The following is a 19,303-nucleotide window of genomic DNA, read 5'->3' as shown; positions in this document are numbered from 1 at the left end:
TCCACCTCTACATAAAAGCTAGCCTGCGCATCTTGGTTAACAGCACCACCTATGAGTTCCTTGATGTCTATTGTGTGTCTCCCACATGTGTTAGTAAGAAGCTTAGACATTCTTTTCAATAAATGAAAATGTTTTAATAAAATAAATAGCTCCCTAATAATTGATTTATTTTTAGCAAATCAAAAAGTGCCTAGCCCATTTCGGACTTTCTAATGGGAATTCTTCCCCCCAGCCTAGCCCATTTTGGATTTTCTAATGGGAATTCTTACCCCTAAATATATTTCTTACTCAAACCACTGATATTCATGTTTATTACTTGATTTTTTTCTAAAAGTTGAGCAACACAAATGCTGCCAGCAGATCTATTGCTGATATGAATTCTCTGCAAGCAGAAACCCATCTAATCATCACTCCAGCAACTCTAAGGGCCTTTACTAACTTGGCAAAGTGATTTTATGCATTGCAGAGGGCAGGCAGACTAACAAACCAACACAAGTAATCCATGCAAATTCTCAGTTTCACTTGTATGAAGAGCCATCCTGTTAGCACTCTCATTTCTTCAGAGACAATGGGTTTAAGACTCTTTCCATAAGAACAGTCCAAGCTTCCAGAGTAGATGCCATGCTATATGAACTTTATTATAAAATAATGACAGGCTCTTTTCCTGATAGCCGGCTCAAGAAGCCATGAGTAGCAAAGTCTCTCACGACACCCTGTAGGAGGCGGTGCGGGAAGTCCTGCACAGGAACCAGCACAAACGCCACAAGTTCCTGGATACGGTGGAGTTGCAGATCAGCTTGAATTATGACCCCCAGAAGGACAAGCGCTTCTCGGGCACAGTCAGACTTAAGTCCACTCCCCACCCCAAGTTCTCCGTGTGTGTCCTGGGGAAGCAGCTGCACTGTGACGAGGCCAAGGCCATGGAAATTCCCCATATGGATATCGAGGCACTGAAAAAACTCAACAGGAATAAGAAACTGGTCAAGAAGCTGGCCAAGAAGTATGATGCAATTTTGGCCTCAGAGTCTCTGATCAAGCAGATCCCAATCCCTGGCCCAGGCCTAAATAAGGCAGGAAAGTTCTCTTCGCTGCTCACACCCAAGGAAAACATGGTGGCCAAAGTGGACAAGGTGAAGTTTACCATAAAGTTCCAAATGAAGAAGGTGTTATATCTGGCTGTGGCTGTTGGTCATGTGAAGATGACAGACAATGAGCTTGTGTATAACATTCACCTGGCTGTCAACTTCCTGGTGTCATTGCTCAAGAAAAACTGGCAGAATGTCCGGGCCTTGTGTATCAAGAGGACAAGCTCCAGCGCCTATATTAAGGTACATTTGAATAAATTCTACTGTTACAAGTCAAAAAATAAAATAAAAAATAAAACAAGACCGGGTACAGCGGCTCATGCCTGTAATCCCAGCACTTTGGGAGGCCGAGGCAGGTGGATCACAAGGTCAGGAGATCGAGACCATCCTGGCCAACATGGTGAAACCCCACCTCTACTAAAAATACAAAAATTAGCTGGGCGTGGTGGCGGGTGCCTGGAGGTAGTCCCACCTATTCGGGAGGCTGAGGCAGGAGAATCACTTGAACCCAGGAGGCAGAGGTTGCAGTGAGCCGAGATTGCACCACTGCACTCCAGCCTGGTGATAGAGTGAGATTCCGTCTCAAAAAATAAATAAATTATAATAATATAGTAATTATTATTATTATTATATTGGCCTTTGGTATTTGTGGTAGAATAAAACCACATGTGTCCCCTGTTCTAATTGAAAATGTCTCATAAGCAATAATCAATGGAGACACAGAAGCAAAAACATTATATTCAAGGAAATGAGGTAACTTCAAACCACAATAGATGGAAATTAAAAGCTGGTAGTCAAGGATAATAAAGGAGTTGGCAGGAGAGCTCATTCCCAAACATGTAAATCTGAAGATAAACAGCAAGTTTTGTTCACAGAATCCCCCAACAGCTGAGAAAGTGGGCAGTGGGAACACTGAAGGGGAAAGACAAGGTGGGACATCAAAAGGGTGAGTCTAGATTAATAGACGACAAGAAAACAGTTAAAAGCCCAGCTTTCAACACCACTTGGAGCAGAAACGCAACACCGTGCACTATCTTCATAGGAGAAATGGGGTCAATTTTCTAGAAAAGATAATAAACCAGAGAGACTTGGAGTTATAGGCAGAAAATCATTAAGGTGAAGTGCTGTTCTGAAGGTAGAATGATTAAGTTAAAGTCTGCCTATTTGATGGTTATTTGGCCTCCAGCTTTCTTTCCTCAATCAACCACAGAAGAGACACAATCTGGTGTAAACTTGCCACACTCTCAGGCAGGAGACTGGAAAATTTATCTCAAGACAAACTAAATCACTAAGTCTTATCAGACCCAAGAATGCTGCATCTAAGCCACCAATTGTGAAAGCTTATCAACAGATCATTTTAGACTACAGAACTACAGTAAGGCTGAGTAATTGAGACAAAGGTATCTTAGATAATTGAGGGTACACTAATGAATAAAATAGGAAAGTTAGTTGTAGGTATATCTGAAGCAGTTAGATACCCCCAACCCCCTTCACCACTATAGTAGGCAGAATCTCAAATGACCCCCAGGATTCCCATCCCTAGCACACATACTCTGTAGAGTCCCTTCCCTCAAGTTTGGGGGAAATGTGTGAATATAATGGTATATCACTCCTTTAATTAAGTACAGCATTAGGTCCTTGTTGCATTGCTATCTTAAAGAAATACCTGAGACTGGGTAATTTATAAAGAAAAGAGGTTTTATTAGCTCATCATTCTGTAGTGTGTACAAGCATGGTGCTGGCATCTGCTCAGCTCCTGAGGAGGCTTTTACTCATGATGGAAGGTGAATCAGGAGCAGGCACGTCACATGGTGAGAGCAGCAGCGAGAGAGAGTGGGGAAGGTTCCACACACTTTAAACAATCAGATCTCATGAGAACTCACTCATTGTGATCCCATGGATCACAGTGGGGTCATGGATCTGCTCCTATGACCCAAACACCTCACACCAGGTCCCACTTCGAACATTGGGGATTAAATTTCAACATGAGGTTTGGGCAGAAACAAATACCCAAACTGTATCAGTCACTTTGTGCGGTAAAAATGATAGGAAGGTCCCTCCTGTGACTACATTATATTTTTTACAACTCCCTCATAGTGGGCTAGAGAGAAATTCCCCTGCTGGCTTTGAAGAAGTAGCTGCTATGTTGTGAGAAGGCCTTGTGGTTAGGATCAGCCAACAACTAGCAAGGAAATGGAACCGCAGCCTATAACCACAAGGCATTTAATTCCACCAACAATGAATGAGCCTGGAAGAAGATCCCAAGCTCCCAGGAAGACAGCCAGAGGACACCTTGATTTTGGCCTTGTGAGAAGCTGAGTGGAAGACTATTATGCCAATTACGCCAAGCCCAGACTTCTGACCTACAGAACTGTGAGATAATGAATAGGTGGACGTTAAACTGCTACCACTGTGAAGCGCATTCACTGGGCGCAGGTTACCGACTTGTCTGAGTCGGTTGAGACGTAACACCCACACACAAAGTTACATGAAGCAGGTTAATTAATTATACACAGGTAGCAAGGGATAATAGAAGCCTAGGACTCATGTTTATCCAGGCTCCTAAATGAATGCCATTTATGGAATGAATGCTTTCCTGAGCTTTCCTAAAGCTCAGGAAAGCTACCTAGGGTGGATGGACTCTCATCTCTATGTGCCTCTCTTGCAGCCAGCCCACCTTGGGCTTTATACCTCAGGGTCACAAGACTGGCTGGGCTGACCCACTTAAGGATGTCCTGTTTCTAGGGGGGAACTGGAACAGAGTCTAGGCTGATCCTGCTAGCTCCTCCTTACATCAAGATGTTCCATTCCCAGTACATGCCACAGTTACATTGAGAACTACAAGTGAGAAAGAGGGAGAAGAGTTGGGTCTCTCCAAGGCTACCCAGAAAACTATTTCCCAATGATTGTTTTAATTTGTTACTCAGCCATGAAAAACTATACACCAACCAAAGGAAGACCTTTAAGAGAGGTTGAGATACTTACAGGGACCTGTATTTGGAGGCACCAAGATCAGCACAGCGTGGGTGCTTTCTATAGCAGATGGAGTGTATTGTCAGGAACCTGGCAATAAAAAATGGCACACTCAAACTAGATAATTAAGAAGACTTTAATAAAATGGCCCATTAAAATGCATGAACATTGGCCGGGCACGGTGGCTCATGCCTGTAATCCCAGCACTTTGGGAGGCTGGGGCAGGCGGATAACGAGGTCAGGATATCGAGACCATCCTGGCTAACACAGTGAAACCCCGTCTCTACTAAAAAAAGAAAAACGCAAAAAATTAGCCGGTTGTGGTGGCGGGTGCCTGTAGTCCCAGCTACTCGGGAGGCTGAGGCAGGAGAATGGCGTGAACCCGGGAGGCGGAACTTGCAGTGAGCCGAGATCGCACCACTGCACTCCAGCCTGGGGGACAGAGAGAGACTCCGTCTCAAAAATAAAAAAATTAAAAATTAAAAAAATTTTTAAAAATGCATGAACATTACAGAAATAAACAAAGATAGGGTAGTATTCCAGGATCAGCAATGGCAAGAGCCATTAACACTTCTAGGACTGAAGGGGCAAAGGATATGGAGTAGATACTAGAACTCAGAGAGTAGCTGTGCCGAAAAAGCTATTATTTGGCAGGAGCTGTGTACTTCAGCAAAGGGTTGCAGCCAACTTAAGATAAAACCATCATCAAAAAAATCTGAGCAACATAAATGCAGATGTCTTCTCCCTTCCTCTAATCTCCTGATAGTGTCTACACTATTAATTCAGCATTAACAAATTTGAATTTTTTTCACTAAAATATTATTTGGGCTATGAATATCCTGGCAAAAACCACCCATATAAGACTAGGTTTTTATCAATTTATAAATGAATAGGTTGATTTTGAAAAAGTTATCTTTTTAAGTATCTCCAAGGAATTTAGAAAATGCAAAATATCTTATAAATTTGGAAGTTGATATAGTAGATTCACTTTAACTCTTTCTACAGGAAACTTTTTCAGAATATGAATCAATAAAATAAGTAAAAAGTGTTTACTTCTGTATCTTATGTAGTAATTATTACTAAGGTAGGAATGAATCCTCTCTTAATAGTCCATACAATCACTTCATTCAATCACTTATATATTTACCAAGAAAACTACAAATCTTATACTTTGTATATATGAAAGACTGTTAAAGTATGAGATATACCCATATTGTAATTTATTTAAGGAAACAAAACTAAATTATGAAAAAATAATCAACTTTGTGATATTGCCCTATGTAAAATTTCTTCTACTTCACAGTCTATATACTACAGCTTCTCTATAAAAAAACTCTCTCAGCTCTTCAAGATCTTACCTACAAATAAAAATATCTCTACATTCATCATTACTTTTTTCCTATTACCTAAAATGAAATTATTATCTGGAAATTTTGCTCTTAATACTCTTTCCCCACTGATACAAGAAGGAATGTATCTTCTTGTAATTCCAGCCCAGCCTTTTGAGAGGCTGATAAAGGAGGATTGCTTGAGCCCAGGAGGTCAAGACCAGCCTGGGAAACATAGTGAGACTCCATCTCTACACAAATTTAAAAATTTAACCAAGCATGGTGGTGCATTCCTGTTGTCCTAGCTACTCAGGAGGCTGAAGTGGGAGGATTTCCTGGGCCTGGGAGATTGAGGCTGCAGTGAGCCATGATGGTACATCTGCACTCCAGCCTGCACAATAAAGTGAGACCCTGTGTCAAAAGGAAAAAAGAAAAAGAATAGCCACCAGGCAGGCTGCAACGCTTTATAAGAAATAAGTCTCTCCTTTATCCAGACTTGCCCCATGCGACCAGGTGCCGGGACAGTAGAAAGGGGACCGTGTCGCCCCGCCCACCCTGAGCCGCTCGGCACCCAGCTCCGCCTCTCTCGAGGAACCGCTGCATGGGACAGAAGCCACTCGCCAGCCTGCCTTGCCCTGCGGCCGGGCAACAAAATCTCGACGCTCACCGTAGCGATTTTCTCCTCAGCCATTTTGGCTCAGCCCACCACTGCACGGCCGGAAGTCGGCCGTTTCCCAGACGACGAGGCAAGCGGAAGTCGTAGGGCTGTGGAGGACTGTGAGGAGCCGGCGAAGGAAGTAAATCGCCGAGTGACCTAAGGAATCGGGGGGGAGAATTAGGGTCTGCTCCACAGAAGGCTTACATCTGAAAGAGTCAGGTAGGGAATAGGCAGCCACTCGCTGCCTTTATCCCGAGAAGCCCCTAACACCCCTCGCCGTGGTCTGTACATGGTCTGTACCTCCGGCCGCGCTGGCTGGATAGGCCAGTCACCTAGGATAGCAGCCTAGTTCTCCCGCCACCTTGCCCTGCCCTGACTCTAATCTGCATTTAATTCAGTCCTCCTTCCGGGACCCTCCGGCGTAGAATTTCATTTTCGCCTTAGGTACAAAATTCCCCGTTTCTTGGCCATCACTATCGAACTGAGGTACTCACCTCATCAGCTTCCCACTCTTGTTTACTCCAGAGTTTGCAAACACGCTCCCGGTGAGCTGCATTTGAACCGCAGTCTTTTGATTGGAAGTATTTAAAAGTTAGGAGATTTCACAAGAAATCGGCCATGGGATAAAGAGACGACAGTCGGCCTTTTCTGCAAGGCAGTGAAATAGATCTGAATAGCGGCTGCGACTGTAGATAAGCATTTCTTCGCCGCCTTTTTACCACAGTCTTCCCTTCCTAACATACTTAAGGCGTTTTCCATTACCTGTCTGGCCCCCGGTGCGGTGAATTAAATGTTTAGTGTTTCTAAACTAGGAAAACGTGTGGGCTTTGGAATCAAACATGAGTTCTGGATTTGACTACTGCATGACCTAAGCCCGTCGTTTCTTTGAGCCTCATTTATTAAAGTGCTGGGAGCTGTGTGATGAACAAAACGGAGGATCCCTGCACCTGAGCACTGACGTTAGCCCCAATTCGTACTTTTAAGTCTCGCCCTTGTAATTTAGACATAAAATCTGCCTCTCCCAATTCATTAACTGGGAAAGCATTTAAGACAAGTTTCTCCAGGCCTTTAAGAGAAGGAGAACCCCACTGACAGAGTTACATAGAAGAAACAAGTACGGTAATCTATCCAAATACAAGGGGAAAGGACAGCAATAGAATAACAGCTCTTCTAAGTATTTCAGTAACACTCTGTCTTTTAATCTTTATAACAATCCCATGATACTGTTGGTCTCCCACATTTTTCAGATAAATACTCTGCCTTTCATTTATTAGAAAAAAAAATTTTCCAGCTTGGCCAGCATGGTGAAACCCCGTCTGTACTAAAAATACAAAAAATTAGTCGGGCATGGTGGTGCCCGCCTGTAATCGCAGCTACTCGGGAGGCTGAGTCAGGAGAATCACTTGAACCCAAGCGACAGAGGTTGCAGTGAGCCGAGATCGCACTTCTGCGCTCCAGCCTGGGCTATAGAGGGAGACTCGTCTACACAGAGTGAGCCAAACAAGAAAATAGAGATGAGAGATGTTCATTGATATATATCATTAGAAGCATGAATGAAATTGCATTCAATTAATATATTTATTTTAGGAAAGATATTTATTTTCCTCCTTTCTTTGCCAAACAACCCTCAAATTTGAACTGGGCACATAGCTAATTGGAATAAAGTCTGTATTAATAGCCTTCTTTGCAGGTGAGAGAGCTTCTCAGGGCAATTGTTGGGAAGGAAAAACATGGAATGGAATACGAAGAGACAGAACTTATTTACACAGACAATGATGTGTACCCGTTAGTGTCTTTCTCCCTTTTCCAGGTGACAAATGTCTTTTATATAAGGTCTCAACAGCAGAGTGATATAGATTTGAACTAAGCCTACTATTGTATTTTAAATAAATTAGTAGGAGTAAAGGGAAGAAATAAATAATTAATTAACATAAGCCATAGCTGTAAAGGTCCTCATTTCCCGAGCCAGTCACAAGGTCTAAGTTAATAGTCACAGCTACTTTTTCTCACTACCCATTTTATCCTATCTAGGCCAGACGCTTGCAGAGAGTAAAGAGAACATTACCAGAAATTAAGCACAGAGCTCACTCATCTGCAAAGAAGGCTATTAATACAGACTTTATTCCAAGTAGCCACGTGCCCAGCTCAAATTTGAGGGTTGTGTGGCTGAGGAAGAGGGAAAATAAGTATCTTTCTTAAAACAAATATATTAATTGAATGCAATTTAATTTGTGCTCCCAATGAGATGTTGGTATATTATTTTTTTATTTTGTTACTATATTATGTTTGTTTTGAATTGAATAAAAATAATATTTTTAAAAGGATGAATGTCTAAGATTAACTAAGGAAACTGTCAAAAAAAGGGAAAAAAAGGCAAGTCATTTTATCAGATATCAGAACATACTATAAATCCATTAAAATAGAATTATAGTATTCATAGTGGTATAGAGAAGTATACTAGTAGAACAGAACAAAATTCAAAAGTAGATCTTAGTATATTTTAAAATGTAATATATAGTAATGGTGATAGTTTAAATTTAGAGGCCTAATGGTGTATTATCTAATAAGTGGTACTTGTACATTGCATAGAAAATGTATTTGGATTTTTATTTTACATCACATATAAAAATAAGTTCCAGAAAGGATTATGATATTATAAACAAGCTAAAATATCATGAGCAATTGGAAAGCTATATTACCAATCTAATTGCATAAGAGACCTCCTTAATGAAGACCAGAAACCTAGTAGCTCAGGAAGAAAGGAACGATAGGGTGGACAACATAAAGTAGAAAATAAACGCAAGATACATCAAAAACTAGGTCAGTAGAAGATTAATAGACTGAGAAAGTGTTTAAGTAGCACAGATGACACAGGCTTAGTGTCTTTAATAAAAAGCACTTAGACATTGATAATGAAAAGACAACCAGTTCAAAGAATGATAGGTAAGCAGTATGAATAATTTACCAAAAAGCAAATCTGGCCAATAAACATATGGAAAGTGGTTTAATACAGCTGATGAGCAAGGAATCATGAGTCAAAGTAACAGTGAATTATATTATACTCTATATACCCAAGCTTAGCAACAGACTGGAGATGGAACATGTTACTAGCATGGAGATGTAATGTGGTAGTTAAGAGTGTGGATATGAGCAGAGGAGAGAGGATGAGGGGTGTACGATTTGATTGCATTTATATATTCAATGGAAATGTGTGTGTGTGTGTGTGTTTTAAAGAGCTGACATAATATTTTTAAGCTAGCACATCCATTATACTCAAGAGATCTCTTCTAGTGATTACATTTGCAAAGGTACCCAAAGATGCTCATTGTAGCATTGTTTATAATTCCAAAAATGATATAACCCTAAAATAAACCATGAAGGTAATGGTTTAATAAATTATAGCATATTTCCACTATAAGACACCACAGAATAAAGAATAAGGTAGAGATACACTTACTGAGGGGGAATATTGTTTGATAAGTGCAAGTTACGAAATAATACAAATGATATTAGATTGGTGCAAAAGTAATTGTGGTTTTTGCATTAAAAGTAACAGCAAAAAAACGCAATTACTTTTGCACCAATCTCATATAATGCCATTTCAGGTTTTATATATGTATATATATGCATATATATGTGAATATAAATGCATATATATGCATATATATGTGAATATAAATGCATATATATGCATATATATGTGAATATAAATGCATATATATGAATATATATATGAATATATATGTCTATATATGAATATATATGAATATATATGTCTATATATGAATATATATGAATATATATGTCTATATATGAATATATATGAATATATATGTCTATATATGAATATATATGAATATATATGTCTATATATGAATATATATATGAATATATATGTCTATATATGAATATATATATGAATATATATGTCTATATATGAATATATATATGAATATATATGTCTATATATGAATATATATATGAATATATATGTCTATATATGAATATATATATGAATATATATGTCTATATATGAATATATATATGAATATATATGTCTATATATGAATATATATGAATATATATGTCTATATATGAATATATATGAATATATATGTATATATGTATATATGAATATATATGTCTATATATGAATATATGAATATATATGTCTATATATGAATATATATGTCTATATGAATATATATGTGAATATATATGTATATATATGAATATATATATGAATATATATGTATATATATGAATATATGTATATATGAATATATACGTATATATATGAATATATATGAATATATATGTATATATGAATATATATGTATATATATGAATATATGAATATATATGTATATATGTATATATATGAATATATATGTATATATGTATATATGTATATATATGAATATATATGTATATATGTATATATGTATATATATGAATATATATGTATATATGTATATATAAATATATATGAATATATATGTATATATGAATATATATGATATATATGAATACTTATATGTTTGGAATAAATCATGAAAACTCTATTAGGATGCATGCTAAACTCTTAATAGTGTTACCTTTGGAGGGAGTAGAATTCAGGAATTAGGAGCTATAACTATATATATTTACATGTATATAGTTATACAAATAACTATATGCATAACTATATGTGTGTATTTGAGCTGTTTGAGCATTCATAAAGATAATGGATTCATGTTATATTATCTGCATATTAAAATAATACTAATAATCACATCAGAAATTATATATTGAGTACTCTAAAAGCACAAGATACTTTATATTTTTGCTAAGCAGAATAATGCCTCTACCCCCGGACAAAAAGACAAAGGATGTCCACATTTGAATGGCTAGAATCTGAGTATGTTTCGTTGCATGGCAAAGGGGAATTAGGTTGCATTAAAGGGGAACTGGCTGACTTTAAAATAGGAAGATGTTTATGGAATATCTGGGTGGACCCAATGTAATCTCGAAGGTGCTTAAAAGCAAAAGCAGAAGGCAAAAGAAGAGTCAATGTCAAAGCAATAAGATGTGAGAGAGACTCAACAGGCCATTGCTGGCTTTGAAGATGGAGGGAATGTTGAAATTGTCCATAAGCTGGAAAAGTGAGGAAACAGATTCTTCCCTGAAGCCTCCAGAAGAAATGCAGTTCTGCTGAAATCTTGATTTTAGCCAGCAAGGTCCATTTTGGAGTTCTGAACTACAGAACTGTGAGATAATCAATTTGTGTTGTTTTAAACCATTAAGCTTGTGGTAATTTGTTAAAGCACCAACAGGAAACTTAACGCAATATGCATCACCTCATTTAAAATTTACAAGGACCCTGGGAGATATACACAGCTGTGGGCCCCATTTAAACAAGAAAACACCATTGTTCAGAAGGTTTATTTAGGGTGACACAGCTGGTAAGTGCTGTGGACAGGACTTGAGTTAGTTCCAGAGGAATCTAGAGCCTCTCCTGGCTGCCATTTTGTATTCTCTGTCCTCTGACCTATATGTAACTCCAGTGCTCCTGGCTCAGTACTCAGCCACCAGCAGATGTTTACCATCATATAAGTCAGTAAGAATTCAAGCTTGAGGGGTAAGACAAATCTCCATTTAAACCCACTTACTAGCTGTGTGGTTAGTTTAAAACAAACTACTCAATTTAAGCTTGTTTCCTCATCTATAAAAGAAGCGAAATACTTTCTACCTTGTGGGCTGAGGAAAAGCATTCAGTGAAATAATCTATGAAAACTGTCCAACAAAAGCTTTGTATAGAATTTTGTTTTAAATAAATGACATTTATTGTTGGTGAGGACTATTGCTTTGTTATAATGACTCTGGGAAGCTGTTTTTCTTCTAGATGAGGTTTTAGGTTTTGTTCATACCTTTCTCATATCTGTCAGCTCCTGATTCAGAGATGGTGGTTAGTGCCTGTGGCACAGAACTATAACTACAAACTGGGGAACTATTAACTGAGTACAAGTATAGAAGAAGTGGCTTTTAGTGGTGTGGGCACCAGTGATCCGTAAGATGAATCTGGTGGCAAAAATGTACTGTTAATAATGTATATTTCTCCCATGGGATGACATCACAGGGGAACAAAAGGAAAAAAAAACACTCAGAAAATGTCCTTAAAATTTATACTTGCTTAGTATGCTATGAGACTCTAGAAAAGAGGACATTTCTATTTCAGTCGAAATTATGTTGGCCTTCTGTTTTCTGCCCATGGAGTCCCAGACAGAGTTTTCTCAGAATATCATTTGTCTTCTGCTCGATAAACATATTCTGTTGGTCTAGGTACTTCATGAACTTCTTCAAATATTCCTTTGAAATATTCCTTTCAGGCTCTAAGTTCTTCACCACTTGAAGTTTGGCTTTTTAAACAATTGCTCTTAGTGATGATTTATGAACAATTATTTACAAGGATAATTCCTGACGATTCTCTACAGAAGATCACCTTTGCTCTTTTCAAAGGTCCCTCGGGTTCTGAGTTGTCCAGTATCTGGTACTATGGCTGACATATATTATACACTCGACCTGGATCCATTGAATGAATGAATGAGTGAGTGAGTGAGTGAGTGAGTGAATTATCACATGAACCATGAGGCTGAGGCAACAGGTGTGGTCACTAACAACTCGTTCATGGGAATAGATCTTCCCCTGCTTCTCATTTGAAAGGAAAGTAAATCAGAGTGAGTGCACATTCCCAAGAGACCTCAAGTTACTGGTTCAAATGTCTTCAGACCATCTCGACTATTTGTGTATGTCCCCCTTTGGAAAACTGAGGAAGGAAATAAAAAGCCTTCTATGAGTTTTGTTTTGTTTCACAAAACTCAGAGGTAATAAAGCATTTACATTGCTAATGGCTTTTTCAAAGTGTGTTGACATCCAAGTGGTTTGGGAGAACAGATTTTGTGTGGGGGAAATACTATGATGCCTTAGCCAGGGCAACTATATCTTTCTCTATGAAGTTTCTGTACTTGTAGTGCCCTTCATTCAAGTGACCTTTGTCCTGCTTGTTGTTGCAGATTATTTGAACTATCTGCAGATTCAATGAAACCAGCAGGATAATTGCACAGAACGGATAATTTATAGCAATAGTAATTTATTCAGATGATTATTGTCAACCATGACACAGGGCTTCCTTAATCACATCTATGATTACTATACTTTCTAATGATACTGTATCTTTTTTTGCTAATACTCTAAAGCGCTTCCTACATGTTACAAAGCTATTAAAACACACATCTACAGGGCAATTGATAAAATGTTTTCATTGTTCAAGCTGCATATATTCACATTATAATATCTGCTATACAAAATGTATAAATGATCACAGAATTATAGCTTTGAAGATCTCCAAAAAAGTAATTTTATCCAGTCCACTGCCTTAAATAGTTACATATTCAAACCATCAAAGACATATGGTTGTAATTCCCACTTAAAAAAATCATAAGGCATGGACTCTGCATAACACCTTAAATGGACTGTTTTGGCACTTGATTACCATTTTGTCAAGAAGTTTTGCTATAAGCTGAGTAAGTAAGAGCAAATTATACATATGTCTAAGAATATATCTATTTCTTTGTTGGGACTGAAAAAAATATTTCATGCCTCCTTTATCACACCGAAGTCACATAATAGATTTCGCTTTTTGAGATTGAATACTGAACCTTCCCAACTCTGTTAACACTCTTTACAATGAATATATTAATTGACTTTAATCCCCTTGGACATTCTTTGGTCCCTAACTATAAATTGTATTATTTGACCTTAAGAGAAATGGCAACACATAGGATATAAGGAGACGAGACATAGAATTGAGGATCTCTACCCACATCTTCAGTGTTAGTTACTTGATTCATAAACACTAACAAAACATACTGAATTGTTTAAATTCAAATTCAGCTCATATGCAAAGTCTTCAACTAGAAGGCGAGCTCTTAATTAACCGAATAATTATTAACTTTAATTTTGTTGTTGTTGTTGTTGAACTGAAAGCTCATTGATAGAATAACATTTCACAAAGAAACCTGAAAAAGCCTAAGGCATTTAGGTAATCTAGTGAGAAACAAATTCATGAACTACAAAAATAGGAGAAAATAGAGTATAATGGGAACATCTCGGCAAACCTCATGGAGAACTGGAATGTCTGTCATTACTGTCCAAAACCCAATCATCGTGCTAAGGACTAAGAGTCACTCTGTTTTTCATCTTGCCCATTCAAATGCTGGTTTTCATTACTTTCATTCCAGAGGTTCTCCTTACTTGTAACTCAGGGCCTCCTTATTTCTGCTTCTTTCTTCTAATTTTCTCTCCACATCTCCAGTGTTACTAAGACTGCTTTTTACCCTTTGTACCATTTTTCTCTGTGTCTGTTACTTGTATTCAAAATTCTGTAAAAGAAAAAAGAAAGACCAAATTGAATCAAGTAGTCACTATTCAGTACTATTGGTTGAAATTATCTGGCCACATTGTCTCATAGATAACTGACTGAACTTTTCAGTATATCCTAGATCTCCTCATCCAAAAAACTGGGGTTAGAAATAACAGCATCAGATGACTGAGTATGACACCCCATGTGCAAGCAAATGACCATGACCACTTATCTCAAGTGAGGTCATCCATGTGAAAAGCACATTATGCAATCAAGTGCCTGGTGAAACAAAACTAAACTAAACAAAAAAACCTCCTTACTAACTTGAAGAAAACCTTCTAACAATAGAGACTGAAAATTATTGCTTACACAGTCCTGCCTGATGTACCACAGGGAATGCAATGCACTGGTAAGCACTGTTGCATATTGTAAGGATATTTACCAAAGATAGTCATTTAGTTAATAGCCTCAGGGATGCACTGTGAACAAAACATCTTGCTGAGTCCTGCATGAAGGTGCTGGTAAGGAATGGTGATGTTAGAAAATAAGGACTAAGTCATAATATTGTACCCATCACCAAAGAAGCTTATTATATAGTAAGACAGACACAAAAATCATGCAAATATAAATAATGTAAGGGAATGAATAATATTGGGAAAGGAAAGAAGTACAGAATCTCTCTAGCAACTTCCAGTGCTTCCTTTGTGCTAATATTCCAATTGGAACAGTGCAGGGGTAAATGTCAATCAACAATAGAAAGCCATTCCAAGCTTCAAAGGCCAAAACCTTCCTGATGCTAAGGCCTGAAGAATGAAGGGATGAACCTGCTGAAGAATGGACCAAAGAGAGACAAGTAGGACTGGCCTTCAGTCATCTCCTGGGGTGTTACTTGTTGGTAAAGTGTCCTCTTGGATCTGGAAACAGAAGAATCAGCAATGTGGGGAGACGGTTTTTAAACCACATTTAATTCCTTACCCTTTCAAGTTGTGGAAATTTTCAGTAGTTGCTATTCATTCATTTATTCATTTACTGAAGCAGCTTTTACTGCAGGTCCAATACATGTTGGAGTATATATGGTGAATCATATATAATCCTTGCCCTAACAGACATAGAAAGCAATAATTGTGACTTATTTTTATATTTGTATCTATATAGCTAAATAATTAAAATTTTCATTCAAAATGCTACAGAGACATAAGAGGAGGAAAGTAAATAGATTTGATAGAGATGCCAGCGAAGTTAAGAAAGTTCTCTAGATGAGAGGCAATAGAGAGATTATTGTAGGAAACATACTACAAAAATGCACCCTTGTGAAATGAAATGCTTGTTTCAAGATTATTGAGTTTTTCAACGGGATCAGAGGGTCACGTTTGCATGTGATGTGGCAGAAGGCACAGCTAGAGACTGGGCATAGTGGCTCATGCCTGTAATGCCAGCACTTTGGAAGGCCAAGGTGGGCAGATCACCTGAGGTCAGGAGTCCAAGACCAGCTTGGCCAACCATGGCCAACATGGTAAAATCCTGTCTCTACTAAAAATACAAAAATTAGCTGGGTGCAATGGTGTGTGCCTGTAACCCCAGCTACTCGGGAGGCTGAGGCAGGAGAATAACTTGAACCCGGGAGGTGGAGGTTGCAGTGAGCTGAGATCATGCTACTGCACCCGGGTCTGGGCAACAGAGGGAGACTTGGTCAAAAAAAAAAAAAAAAAAGCACAGCTAGACAAATGTGGATCAATAATCTCCACATGAAGCTGTATAAAAGCTCTTATAGTCAAATTGAGATTATGTTGATATCAAATTATTTCTTGTAATTGTGTTTTTCAATAAGAATTTTATTATTTTTATAAAAATAGATTCTTAATTCAGTATATTTTTATTACAATCAAGCTAAACTACTATATGGAATTTCTTAGTAGTAACTCTTTTGAAAAAAGTCAGATGTCATTAAAATGTCAGCCTTGTCATTGACTAGGTAATATTAAGCAAGTTACTTAACTTTTCTAAGCCTGTTTCATGTACAGATAGAGGATGATAAGACTACATGAGGCTGTTGTGAAGATCAAATTGGTAATACCTGTGACTACCTGTCATGTAGCAAATACTCAATGAATATAGCTATAATCAAGTTTCTAAGATAGTTGTTTTCAAATATAACTATATAACTATATAATTGTAATTATATAACTATAATAAATGTAACTTAGCCATAGAAGTTTCTTTAAGTGTTAGAAGCCCCATATATAAATGAATTAACTGAGATATAAAATTTAGGTGCCTAGAACCTGCGTGGTCTTGCTTTCTCCCAATCCCACCTTCTACCCAGATAACCTCTAAAGGGCTCTGCCAATCACACCTTCCTTCCAAATAAATTATTGAATAAACAAACAAACTGATCTTTATCCAGAGTTCGTTTCTCTAGTGTTTGTTTTCCTTTGTATCAGTTCTAGGCATCAGCATTGGAAGCATTGTTCTTTCTTTAATAGTGCATAATGGGTCACTTAAATCCCATGATGTGTTTCAATCTCTCCTACTTTATGTTCCCTAAGTTAGTAATTGTGATAAAGTATCATTCAAAAATGTTTAACTGCATTTAAATGCACAGTACCTTCAAGCAAATTAGAAAAACTTTCCCCCGTGTGTGGACTTCTGGGTGAAAGAGGACCCTTGAGAATGTGGCTTGATAAGTCAATGGCATCGTTACAAAAATTAGAAAACGTCAGCCCTTTCTCTGAGCAAATTCAGACCTCAGCTATGTGTAGGCTGAGCAATGAGTAGATTTAAACCCTCATCTGGCTCTTATTTATATATTATTATTTTTAGTTCAAACTCTAATTCATCAAGAGATGTTTTAGAAACAAAAATGGGTTGAAATTATTCTTAGTCCTGTTGAAAGTCTCGCTTTTAAGAGAATTCCAAGCATAGGCAATATTTTAAAGCTATCTTTCTGTCACTTGATGACTATAGTAGGGGCTTTCTTATGCATCAGTTTTTTTCTTCTAAAATATTCTGAGTAGTATCACTTCCAATTCGGAACAATGCCTTGGTCCAGAGGCTAAAGTAATCAGGCAGGATGAGAGAAATACATTTCCTGAAGCTAACTCTGCTTCACAGAAGTAAGCTTTAAAGTTGTTGAGCATTGCTCTCTTTAGGCAAACCTATAGGCAAGATGTTCTATTACTGTAGGTATAAACAGATGACAAAATTAGTCCAAAAAAAGGTTACTCTAGGTATAACATATGAATATGGAAGTTTTGATAGTGGAAAGCTTTAAAATTATATTCTCCAGAGGTGTGTGAGCCTGAAGCATTGAAATCAGGAAAGGCAGCTTACAGTATTTAACTGGACTCACTAAGCATGGTCAAGGCCTAGGTTTAAAATACAGGTTATGCCAAGATTAGCCATTTGAATGCAAATTGCTTGTGCCTCAGTGTTTTACAGATGAAGATATTATCTTCAAACTATTGTTAATGAAAATAACTAAGATACCCTATATGAAAGTGCCTACAGCTGAAGAAATATTACTTCTTTTAAAATAATGGATTACTTAGAGTAACTTAATCTAAATCTCGTTTTCATTCACTTTGAAGCCTGGAACACATGCTCTGAAACAGGGCTGTTAAATAGAACTTTCCACAGTGATGGGAATAGTCTATGTTTGTGCTTTCCAATATGGTAGCCGTTAGCTGCACGTGGCTGTTGAGCATATGAAAAGTGTTTCATGTGACTAAGAAACTGAATTTTTTAATTGCTTAATTTTAATTAATTTAGGGTTTTTTGTTGTTGTTTCTGTTTTTGTTTTGAGACTTATCTCGCTATATCACCAGGCTGGAGTGCCGTGGCTCAATCTCGGCTCACTGCAACCTCTGACTCCCTCGTTCAACCGATTCTCCTGCCTCAGCCTCTGGAGTAGCTGAGATTACAGGCATGTGCCACCATGCCCAGCTAATTTTTGTATTTTTAGTAGAGATGGGGTTTCACTATGTTGGCCAGAATGGTCTCAATCTCCTGACCTTAATTTAGTTTTTTTAAAAAACCACTTTAAGGAGGTATGATTGACTTACAAAAGCTGCACGTATGTAATGTATACATCTCATTGAATTTGGGGAAAAATATACCCCTTGAAACCATTATCGAGGCCATAAACATATTATCTCCCAATGTTTCCTCCCATCCCCTTTATTATTATTATTGGTTTTATTTTTGGTAAGAAAACAACATAAAATCTACTCTCAGCAATTTTCAGTATACAATAGGGTATTAGCTATAGTCAGTGTGCTGTGAAATAGAAATCCAGTTATTATTTATCTTGCATAACTGAAACTTTGTACCTTTTACCCATCACCTCTCCATTTTTCCCTCCTCCCAGCCAGCCCCGGCAACAACCACTTTACTCTCTACTTCTATCAGTTTGACTATGTTAGATTCCACATGTGAGTGAAAACATGCAAAATTTGTGTTCCTGTGTCTGGTTTATTTCACTTAACATAATGTCCTCCAGGTCCACCCATGTTGTCACAAATACCAGAATTTCCTTTTGAAGGCTGAATAATATTTCATTGTATGTATGTAGCACATTTTCTTTATCCATTTATTCACTGATGGGTATTTAGGTTGTTCCTATGTCCTGGCTATTGTGAATAATGCTGCAGTGAACATAGGAGTGCAGATATCTCTTAAAGATCCTGATTTCATTTCCTTTGGATATATACCCAGAAATGGAATTGCTCAATCATATAGTAGTTCTATTTTTATTTTTTGGAAACCTCCATACTGTTTTTGAGACTGGCTACATGATTTTACATTCCCAAAAACAAAGTGGAAGGATTTCTTTTTCTCCACATTCTTGCCAACACATATG

At 37.5% G+C, this 19,303-nt stretch overlaps 1 pseudogene; it reads left to right on the top strand.

The window, feature by feature from the left end:
* The first annotated feature begins 686 nt into the window (after positions 1-686).
* LOC100592785 lies at positions 687-6,204 on the top strand (annotated as a pseudogene).
* The last annotated feature ends 13,099 nt before the right edge of the window (positions 6,205-19,303 follow it).

Source organism: Nomascus leucogenys, chromosome 8 (genome assembly GCF_006542625.1).
Source record: "Nomascus leucogenys isolate Asia chromosome 8, Asia_NLE_v1, whole genome shotgun sequence".
Taxonomy (NCBI): Eukaryota; Metazoa; Chordata; class Mammalia; order Primates; family Hylobatidae; genus Nomascus; species Nomascus leucogenys.
The sequence above is the reverse complement of the archived record's forward strand: the minus strand, read 5'-3'. Positions and strand labels throughout refer to the sequence as shown.